Source organism: Triturus cristatus, chromosome 7 (genome assembly GCF_964204655.1).
Source record: "Triturus cristatus chromosome 7, aTriCri1.1, whole genome shotgun sequence".
NCBI lineage: Eukaryota > Metazoa > Chordata > Amphibia > Caudata > Salamandridae > Triturus > Triturus cristatus.
Genome location: NC_140590.1, coordinates 1,687,446,253 through 1,687,457,861, shown reverse-complemented (window position 1 = coordinate 1,687,457,861; position 11,609 = coordinate 1,687,446,253).

Here is an 11,609-nt window from a genome sequence, read left to right as displayed (position 1 = left end):
GTGCTCCCCTGAAGTTCCCTTCTACAGACACCAATGATAGTCTGGCTAGTGGTATTTTAAGCATTGCATATAATAAAACCAATGGAGGACATAATGCCGATGTATGCAATGGCCCATGGAGATATGGGTATTTGCTGTTTTGGTAATAGACGGGGCACTGCAATTCTGCAGTGGAGTCTTTTTCCACTTTACTATGAATTTGCCCCATAACTCCTCGTCCTCTGCATAAGCTACAGGTTTTAGCAAAACAAAATTTGTTTCTAACTCAAATGGATCAAAAGATACTAAATTTGAAGTGTTGCCGTGCAGAAGTCCCTATGCAAAAGTTGACAGCCAACTTTGTTTTTTTTTTTTACTATATTCATATATTAAACAAGTACACATTAGGTCAACAGTCTGCCCAGGCAGTGCCAACTTGTAAAACAAGCATTGAAAATGCAATAGGTCTCGCCTTTGATTAAATTAAAGCAATTTGCTTTCCTAATAGTATTGTATAGCAAAGCAAATGCTTTAACTTAATAAAAGGCGAGACCTATTGCATTTTCAATGCTTGCTTAAAAACACTGTTTTTAGCACTCTGGTAATAAAACCCTGAAATATAATACAAATAAGCGTTAAAGAAAATTCCAAGCCAATGCTTTTATTCTACACTGGCCAACCCACAGGCGGGGGAGGGAGGGGCGGAGAGGGGGCGGGGGGTATGGTATCAGAAAATGAGAAGGAAACAGAGCAGCTGTATGTCTCTTCTCTCACCCCAGCTGTGCCCAAATACCTTAAAGGTGGCAACAGGCTAAATTCTTTGACTTGAAAATTAGTGAGATAGAAATATTCCTGTATTCAGGGCTCTAGCCCTGGGGCATATTTACAAGGGCTTTATCTCCGCTTTTTTGGTCTTTTAAAGCAAAAAAAGCAGAGATAAAACTATCGCCCTATTAACAAGAGGGTGCTAACATGCATTAGCGCATGCTGGCACCCTTTTACCCAATGCCTCCCTTTGCATCTCTGTGATGCAAAGTGGGTGTCACTGGGCAGTACAACCTTGTAAATATCGCTGATGTGCACATCGCGATATTTACAAGGCTGCCAACGCATTTTAGCAGATGTTAGTTTTGGGCGAAAACTGCTGTTTTTGCTGAAAACTAACGTCTGCTAAAATGCAGACTTAGGCATACCTAATATGGGGGAGGATTGTGCTGATAGGACCACAGGGTCGTATCAGCAAGGTTATCGCCGTTTTGCAGGGAACATCGCTGGAAAAACCATTTACTCTGTTCCTCTTCTCGGCATAGTTTCCACCTGATGGAGAGCAGTCTGCTACCACTGCTCCCTTTCCCAAGCCACGTTTCACTTCATCCTCTGAACTTTTTTTTAATAGTAACCGTCGAAGGGGGTTTTTCACCCTTTCACATGTAGAGCGCTTATAGGAAACTCTTATTATTGGAACAAATATTAAACAGCAAGCGTTTGCAATGCAATAGGTCTCGCATTTGCAAAATTTTGAGCGATTGGCATTGTAAATGACAATGCCTTTTTTATTGCAGGTTTTTTTTTTTAAACATAAACAAAAGGCACTGGCATTTACAGTGCCAATAGCAAAAAATCGTGCAAATGCGAGACCTATTGCATTGTAAATGCTTTTTAGGTTTTGCCTGGCGCTGTAGCGCACATGCGCTCCTCGCCTGCGAGAGCTATAGTAATGAAGTCAGTTTCAAGAAGGGGGCTTGAAGCCCCGCCCCTCATTTTCATTGGGTAGCGTCAGCGTTTATGTTAAATGCTGGCTTCCCATTGAAAAGGAGGGTTTTCGGTTGCCTCCCTTTGGCTTTTTGTTCCGGCCCATCTTGGACTGGCTCGCCTGCATTACGGCTGTCATGACAAAGTTTCTTATCAGAAGCTTCGTCACGCTGTCTTGCATGCGCCAGTCCGGCTCTCTAATTGAGCCGGACAAAAAAGGAGACATGACGCTCCGTGTTTGTTTTTGCATCGCGCTTTCACTTTAGTGAAAGCGAGATGCAAAATTAAACACGCAGTGCTTCCCTCGCACTCACCCTGCGTTCGAGCTCGTTTCTCTTCTGATCTTTCTTAGTTCCAGCAGCCGCAGTCATGGTTTACTGCGGGCAAGGTCATAAGGTGATGGTACAGCCCATTATATTCTGAAACCGTTATCGTGCGTTCGGCGAAAGAGGGGGGCTCTTTTGTATGGTTGTCCCAAAATATTAGTGTCTCCCAATATGATGTTTGAAGGCGGGGGATGAGGAGTTGTTGAATGGCGAGTGAACCATGTAACCTATTTGAAAATGTTGCATGTTTGTATTTGTTTGGGTTTCCCTTGTGAGAGTACGGCGCGGAAGGGGTGGGTGCCAGAAGTAATGTCCCAGTGAGTCTGGGAACTCTCATAGTTAGGGTTATGGACTTTAAGGGTATGTGGGGATGGCATAGCAGTAGACGTCCTGAAAGCCGGGGGCGCGGCGGCCCCACAGCCACAAGTCGTTGTGTTGCCCGTGAGGCATGGGCCCGCCGGATGGAAGCTGTCTAATGAGGCCTGCAGGGAGGACGTGAGCCGTGTCTGCCCAAGGAAGGTGTGGAACAACAATCTTGCCGTGCTCGAGTACCTACAAGACGTGTGAGAGGGCGTGCATTAATAGAGATCTGAATATCCCGGTTATGCGTGTGCCTCAGTAAAACACAGGATCGTTGTAGTTCAAAGATGTATTCCTCGTAAATCTGGGGACCACACAGCAGCTGCAGGCTGGTCACGATGCCCCACTATAATCCCAGCTGTAGGCGACTTACCCCCCCTTACCCTTGTTACTGCATGCCAAGTTGTAACTGGGGTCAGTCCGGCTGGGTGTTGTCCAGTAGTCTAAGTCAACCAAGAGGCATGGTGGCGTTGTCAGATGGCAAGTCGTAGGTAGTAGGCAAATGCTTGGAGAAGTAAAGGAAGGTGTCTTTTCGCGCTAATGTTCTCGGAGTCGAGCTAACATTTTAAGCGTCGCAATGGTTGTGACTATGCAATTAAACAGAAGGTGAATGGTCTCTTTATCCTCAGTGTCCTGGTTGGGCTTCCCGAGTGTGAATCTGAGCTTGAGGGTGCGAGTGTTGTGCCCATTGATTGAAAAGTGGGGTTGGCAGTGCCTTCAGAGCGCTGGGGTATGTGGAAGCTCCTGTGATCCTGGGCAAATCACTTAATCTCCCCGCCCCTAAAAAAGGAATGTGTCCTTGTGTAGTGTAACTGGTGCGCATTTAAAGCACAACAGACCTTCAGGTCGAGTTCGCGCTACCCTAAACACAATTGCAACAAAAACACAAAAAGCATTACAAATGCAATAGGTCTCGCCTTTCATTAAGTTAAAGCCATTTGCTTTGCTATACAATACCATTAGCAAAGCAAATGGCTTTAACTTAATCAAAGGCGAAATTTATTGCATTTTCAATGCTTGTTTTTGTTATAATTCAGCTGGGTGTATGAAGGGGGGGGGGGGGGCTTCTATCCCGGGCTGTCACGAGACACACGACGTGGGGAGGGATAACCTGCGTCTGATCTTCGCTCTCTTAGCGGAAGTATTGTGATCTCGAACCGTTATTTTTCATTTCTGTTCTCTGTCTAATTCAAAAGCACTTAAAGCCGCTCAACTACAACATTGTGTGCTATATAAAATAATAACATATGCAATGTCACCAGGTGCTGGTGAGAGTGCTAGTACGTACCTCACTGCACTGCAGGACAGAAGAGAAAGCGCTAGCATGTCTGATCTTCACAGTCTAGCCACAGCACACTGGGCCAAGCACAGCAGTGACACCTAGCGGCATGTTGTGATATGATTCTATCTGGCCAGCAGCTTGTACGCTGTTTGCCTTTGTTATTGGGGAAGATAGGGAAGTACAGGGACAAGGGAATGCCCGTGGACTTGGAGATCCCGGTCAGGATTAAATATTTTGTCCCTATGTAAAATTTTGCCCCAAAAAGCTGATGGTAAAGATGTGTTGAGTGGCTTTGAATGCAGCACATCTTTTGTTTATTTTAGAGGGACAAAACTGGCAGTTCTCAAAAACGGTGCAATAACAATTCGGACAGAACCAGCATTAAAAAACAAATACAGAACATAGTTCAGTGCGACATTGCCTTTAGTGAACATTGCGTCTCCAGTGCGTTCACTGCTCTCCTCAGCACAGCCTCAGTAAAATGAGACAGTAAAATCGCTTATTTTGAAGGCCCCTACACTTTCATTTGTGACTATACCCAGGGCTTTAACTGGGCCGGGTCCTGCCGGTGCTCAGCACCGGCAGGTCTAAAAAGCAGGTGCTGAGACGGGTGCCAATGGAGCCCTCCATTCTTGCCCTCACCCTCAGGGTGGGAGAAAAAGAATCTTCACTCTGCAGCACGTCGCTTTTTTTTATTTTTTTGCGCTTTTATATTGCGTGAACTGGTGGAAGGTCACATTACATGAGCACCAGGTACATATTCATTTTAGGTTTTTTGTTGGTAGACTACGGGTGTTTGAGTGATTTGGCTAGAATCACACGATATTGAGAGGAAGGTAAGACTTGAAGCTACTTCCTCAGCTTCAGAGTCAGTAGCTTTAGTCATAATGCCACAACCTCTCCCACAAAAACTAACGCATTTTCAATATTATATACAACGAAGCCATAGGTGTTGCTAATTTATCTTATGCAACTAACAACCATTGACAAAGCCAATAGTTCTGGCTTGCTGTAGTTGTAATGTTACTTGTTGTTTTATATATCTGGATACAATGACAGAAGCAGCAAAATACTTTGGCACTATCCTAAGCAAAGATTTTTAGCTTATGTGTTTAAGCCATGCCCTTAATTACATCGACCACGCCCCTTTGAGAGACACTCCCCCCCCCCCCGTTTTTTCGCCGCACTTAAAGCCCTGACCCCAGACTATACCCATACTTCCCTTTGATCCCCAATAATTTATTTGGGACGCTCTTGACACTTCTCAACAAGTGCGCATTTATTTCTCTCACCAAGACTCGGTCGCTTTTAATGGGAACGTGAAAAGAAGATCCACACACTTCGATGTAAAGACTACAAGAAAAAGTCGGTTGCCTGAAATAAGGCTAATGGTGCCGATTTACAAAAACTAAAGAAAAAGAAAGGAAAACCTAGATCTAAAATGAAAAAAAACTCACCAAGCGACTGCATACTGAAAAACAATCTGACATGTTTTGCTCCATGCAAACAGCAAAGCACAGGCAATTAAATGTTTGAACGCCATTCCATGAGGTGGAAGTAATTGGGAGGTAGCCTGCGGCTCCCTGGGCTCGGACGGACATTGAAAATTAATAATAAGCGCCTCCTGAGGTCCAGCAGTCATTGAAGCTACGTTGGCCAGGAACAGCATCAAGTCTGAATAGCGACCTGACCTGCGCCGACCTAGTGTAATCACATTGATTCAATATTAGCTGATGTACCCAAGGGATTTGCTGATCAGCAGTACGGGGCTACGGAAGAAAACAAATACATTAGCAAATAAATGTGCTTTTTCACCACAGCGTCGGGTTTCGGTCTAGTGCCGGAGGTGCAAGGAACAGACTTGAAGCACATGGGGCGCCTTCTGTCTTGCCACTATGAAAATCGCTACATCAATTGTCTGTACAGTTGTCCACGCCGTCAATTCTCTCTCCCTTCCTTTACCTTAAGGTACTTTGTGACCCGGAAGCTTAATAGATTAAGGGGCAGATTTATGAGCTCCTTGCGCCTCATTTACGCCGCCGTTGCGTCACTTTTGTGACGCAGCGGCGGCGCCAATCCTGCGCCATGCTGCGGGGTATTTACAATGTGACGCATCTGGCAGATGCGTCACGTTGTAAAGCCCTGCGCCACATGTAGGCGTTCTGGAGCAGGGGGGGCGTTCCGGCGCAGGAACGCCTCCAAAAAGAGGCTGAGTGAAATCTACAAGATTTCACTCAGTCACTTTTAAGGCCATGCTGTGTCAAAACCCTGCGCCTGCTTGAAGCAGGCGTAAGGATTGACGCAGCATGTAAGGGATAGGGCACCCCCGAGCCTTGCTGGAGCTGCGTCGCGCTTGCGACGCAACTCCAGCAATGCGCCGCCTTTCCGACAGGAGATGCGTCACGCATCTGCCCATCCGAGTGTCACGGTGCGCCACATTGTAAATGCGGCGCATCAATGGTGGCGCACGGGTGGGCAGATGCGTCGCAACTCTTCTGGCGCATCTCTGCTGATTAGCAGAGATGCGCCAGACGTCATAAATCTGCCCCTTAAAGGCTAGCACAACCAGCACTGCTGAAGTTCTTCTATGTGCCGGCCATTGAATGAGGTGCGAGAGCGAGCTCCAACCAGTAGTTTATCTTCCTTAGGAGCCATGCCTTCCACATGCTATTCCTCCACGACAATCTGACCTCGCGCGGCTCGAACCAGACTGAGGCTCGCTTTGCTCTGGCCAGCTCACTTAGACGGTAAATGGTCTGGGAACGCTTAGACTCACTTGTAAGGAGCTTTCTCATGTTCTCAGAGAATGAAGGATGTTTTCAATCGTGCGCGCGCGTCCATGACACACTCGCGCGAGTCGGAGGTCGCCTCGTAAAACAAGGGGAGGGACAGAAGATGTGCACGCAGGGACTGCCTTTTTTGGCAGCGAAAAAATAAGTCCACAGAGTATCACGCCGCCAGTAAAGGGTCCAATACCTGCGTGCACATCTTTGTCTCGTTTGTCTCCCCGCGTGCATGCTGGAATCGTATCGATTCCAAAAGCCCCCTGCATGGCAGAGCAGCGCATGCGCTGCTTTTCGCCAGGCCGAGACCTAAAAATGACCTGAGTAATACAGTCTCAAAATGTGACCCATTATGTCATGTAATTTTTCTTTTCTTGCTGCATAGTTTAGTCAACACTGCCGTGTAATTTGGTCCTTCCATGCTGTATTATTCCAATGGCCCTGGTAAATTTAAATTGTTATGGGATCACATTCAGTGTAAAATGCTTTTACCTTTGCAATGCACCTGCTTGGATTAAAATAAATCCTATGTCCCTCCAGAACTAATCCCCTTTGTTTATTACGTATTCAGGGAACACCATGCCTACATTTACCTATGTTAAACAGGGCTACTAAGGTGTAAGACTACTTATGCGTGACATTTAATTGTTTGTGGCAGCTAATGTGACATTTTCAGGCCTTAAGATGTGAGGTCACTTCCTGTGAGGCCATAGGTTGGGATGCCACATGCAATGTGAAGCGCTGTGATGCCATGTTCCATGATGCCACTTGCATACTGCCTAGCTTGGTTAGTTACCACCTCTTTCTTTTGCGTTGTGCCCCGAGTTAAGGTACACACTAGCCTCATTAGAAGCTTGTATAGATTCTAGAAAACGCATGACTGTCCTTCAGGTCTTTGGGGATATGTGGATCCCTTTGGATGGGTGTTTCTTTTTTCTTTCTCAACTAGACCATGATTCTCTCCCCCCCCCCCCCCCCCATGTAGTTAAAGTACTTGTATGTATACATGGAGGGACTTTCAGACCGCCTTCCTCTTCTATGGGTCTCTTTAACTGTCATTCACTGCTTGCATCCACCCATCAAAATCTGGCCTCTGGGTCCAAAGGGCTCAAGTGAACACCTTCTGAGAAGGTCTCTGTCGCGCATTGCATTGGGGTAGTCCTTATCTGCGCAGCTTCGGATTGCCGCAGCGAGCCTATGCACTTAGATGTTCTGCTTGTACTCACCCAGCTCCTGGAATAGGCTCATAAACCCTGTTGTGGTGTCTTAAATGTCGTCGGTAGGCACCCTAGTGACCCAGGGTGGACACTATTCACCTTGTACTGAGGTGTCTAAAATGTAGGCGTCAAAGTACCTAAGGCCAGAGCGGCTTCTTGTGCACTCGACCCCACCTCAACATGGCCTCCTGTCCTTCCCTCTCATTTGTGTAATTCGCTTGTATTCTCTGCACAGGATTATGCTTTCTGCCAGCTTTTCAAAGCTTGCTTTGAAGTGGGGAACCTGAATATTATTTCTTGGGTTGTGTCCTTGGGGTGTCTAGATTCTGCACAAACAGTTTACTGTGGATTTCCTCGGGTTGTGCATTTCCGGTATCATCCTGTGACCCCTTACATGAGGGGTCTAGTGATTTCTTCTTATATTTTCAATACTTCTCAGGGCACCCCACTGAAAAATGTACTCTTACTCCATCTGGGTTGCACCACCTGGGTTGCTCCCCCATCCTTGCTACTGCTCTGATACAGTACAATATCTGTTGCACAAAGCTTGCCCCATTTCCTCTTGCATACATATTTAATTAAATATTGCATGGATACCAGCTGTGTCAATTGACACAACCTCACCAGGGCCCATGACCTCACTCAGTCCCCCCCCCCCCCCCCCCCCCCGGACCACCTCCCTCTCCAGCCAAACATACAGGCTCACCTTTCATCATTCAGGAGTGATGCTGGTGGCAGGTCCACACTTTAAAAGTGCCAGGCGACTTGTTATAGATTTTAAAAAAGTTTGCCCATACTACCGCCTCACTCCCACAGGGCAACAATGTGGGGGATGTGCAGGCCGGGGAATGACCTGCAATATGGTTGTGGCAGTATAAGGTCTGCATACCAACGGCAGGGAAGTGATTATATACATTAACACTTTCTGGCTGATCAAAAAAGTGCGGCTGGATTGAAACCTTTGTGTATTGAAACTGGGTTCTCTACAGAAGTGAGTCTCAATAAAATGTACATAATATGGGTCACGCTCTATAATCCGAACCTATTTGCCAACAACCTCTGAACCAAAAGAGGTTGGGTTGTCTGGATTCAAAGTCTCCTAGGTAGGCCAAACAAGATGGCCCCTGAATACTTCATTGGTCCTTCATCAGGGCGCATGGCTGAGAGAGAGCAGGCTGTGCACAGCGGTTCTTCGAGGCGGTGCTCCCCCCTCACCCGCTCCCTCCTCTGAATGGGTGCTTCCTGTGTGGGTGGGCGGGCCTCTGCTGCCTGTTGTTCCTGGATCGAGGATGCATGAGGTGCAGTGTTTGTCCAGAAGGTAGTGGAGCTCTTAAGACTTGTATTCCAGTAGACCTTCCCCACCCATGTCCTAGACACTTGTTCCATCTTTGTCTCTCTCGGACCGCCTCATGTTTACTAGCACCCCCCCACCGTTCACCCATGAGCAGCAGCTGCCTAATTAAGGATCAAACTTCTGGACCTTCACAGGTAGGTATCCATCCTCTAGCCCCGCCCTCGAGGCATCTCATTGGCTCACATATATTAGTGGGTAATATCCCCCTGTGGAACTCCTCCTAATAACTCAAGTCCCCCAGTCTGTGAAACTAGGCATTAAGGATTTGGGAGCATGGTGTGCCGCTAACATCACATCTCTTATTTTGTCATGGTGAGCGGAGTGAGTTAATATACCAGATAAGGTACTTAAACATGGCAACAGGTTAACAGCAGGCATTTTCGAGTTTATGATGGGGGCGTGGGGGAGGGGCAGCATTATAGCGGGGTCTCTTCGGTGTCGTCAGGCAAGAGTAGTTTGGAGATAGACACGCATGTACTCTGGGGTAAGGGAACGTGTGAAGCTTGCCGCCACGGAGTGGTTTCCCATTGTCAACAGCAGCGAGAAGGAACAGATCGGACCTTTGGTTTTGTAACAATCCTGTTGTGACAAGAGAACGGAGTCTCAAAAGGCGTGGGGCCTGGGGCCTGGGGCCAAGCCTCGCCAGCCCTCCCCTTGTGATGGTCCAGAGTATGTGGGGAAATGGTGTGGTCATGCAACCTGAGCGTGTAATACACTCACCGACACCTTCAGGACCCTTAGGTTTTGTTTGTCAAACCTATGGCTCAACCCTGGGTAGCCGTGGCTCTGAGCAGGAACGCGTACCCAAAGGAAGAAATGTAAAGTATTTAAACAGCACCAAAACAATTGAATTCGACCAGACACTCAAGAAATCCGACTACAGTTAAAAAAAAAAAATCCACCACAGGGTTCTGGAGATGGAAAAGTAAATCCAAGCATTTGACTCTACCGTGAACAAGCAGCGGCCCATTTAGTGAATCAGATGCTTAGATACTTTTTCACCAAAAAGTTGGGCTAGTTGCAATGCTGTCACTCGGTCTCTTCAGGCAACCACCTCCAGTAGGAAGCCAGATAGGGGGACCAGCAAGATCCTCAGTGAAGCAGTCTCCAGGCACTTTATCCACTTTGCAATGGACTCCTATGGAAGGGGTCCTGATGCAAGGGATGAAGGATGCTGTGGGTGCAATGCGGTTGACGTGGGTCTTGCTGTGGCTACTCCTTGGTCGACAAAGGAGGTCCTGGTCACTGGGCAGACATCCCTCAAAGTCCTCTTGGTGCTGGTAGAAATCCAGTTGCCATTGGGATACCAGTCGCCCAGTATTGCAGTTACAACAAAATTCTTCCCTGGGCGTTAACTTGGTTTCTGGATGACCAAGCTGCACTCTTACAACTCTCCCAGGCTCAGAGAACTCGGGTGCAACTTTGAGCAGGCCCTATTGTCTCCTTTCCTTGGAGTCATCAGCATGTCTCCCTAGGAGGGCAGAAAGCTGTCTCCGATTTAAGCTCCAGGTGCAACTGTTAAGGGCACAAGGGATTAAAGGTAACAAAGTGGCATCTTTGTAAAAGTTGCACACTGTAATTTGCTACATTAATTTTGACCTGATAACCAAGTCAAACTTAATATAACAAGTTGTTTGATACCTTGGAGTATCAACTTTGGTATCACCGTTCAGGAGTTAGCACAGCTGAGGGGGTCACTCATTCGTTAAAGGAGCGGCCAAGCCTTTTCATAATAAAAATGATAGTTTCCCCTTTTATCGGTCCGAATACGCCAAACACATGTTTTGCCCATGAAATATGCTACACCCTGCCTTAGCACTTGGTAGGCCTGCCATCGGGGTGACTTAAACAAGTTTCAGGGGCAAAGTTGACTTTGCCATGGTTTTTCAATGGCAAAGTCGGGCTAGCAGTTTGAAACTGCCCTTCCAGTCTGCAATGGCAGACTGGGAGACTCGTTTTACTCTTGTCACCCCCAGGGTTGCACACTAGTACAGCAGTCCCTGGGGTGACTCTCTAACTTACAGACCCTGGGTACCATATACTAGGGACTTATAGGTAGGATAGTCTATGCCAACTGGATACAGCCAATGCCCCATTTATGTTTTGGGGTCAGGGCACTGGAACCGAGGTCTGGTTATCAGCCTCAGTGCACTCAGAGTTGAAAAACCAGCAGCATCATTCAAAGAAAAAAAACTGGGGGTGACCATAAAAAAAGACATTTTCATACAGGGTAGATCTCACATTGATAGACTGCAATTTTCTCTCTTCCATTTATATTCTGGCCTCCCGTGGCTCCCTCTGCCCAGAGAATTTAAATCTCAGCCACTTGAAGTTCTACAATGATTAGCTTGTGTCTCAAAAGTTTGCCTGACTAGAAAAATGCTCATCTATGTGTTCCAGCACATGTGCCAGTCAATGTGAAGATAATTAGGCCAGAACAGATTTAACCCCTTGTGTGCCACGCCCTTTCCCCGCCCTGTGCCGGGCGTTGCATTAGCGGGCGGGGTTCATGACGAGCTGGACTCGTCATGGGCACAGCGCAACCGCGGCCCATGA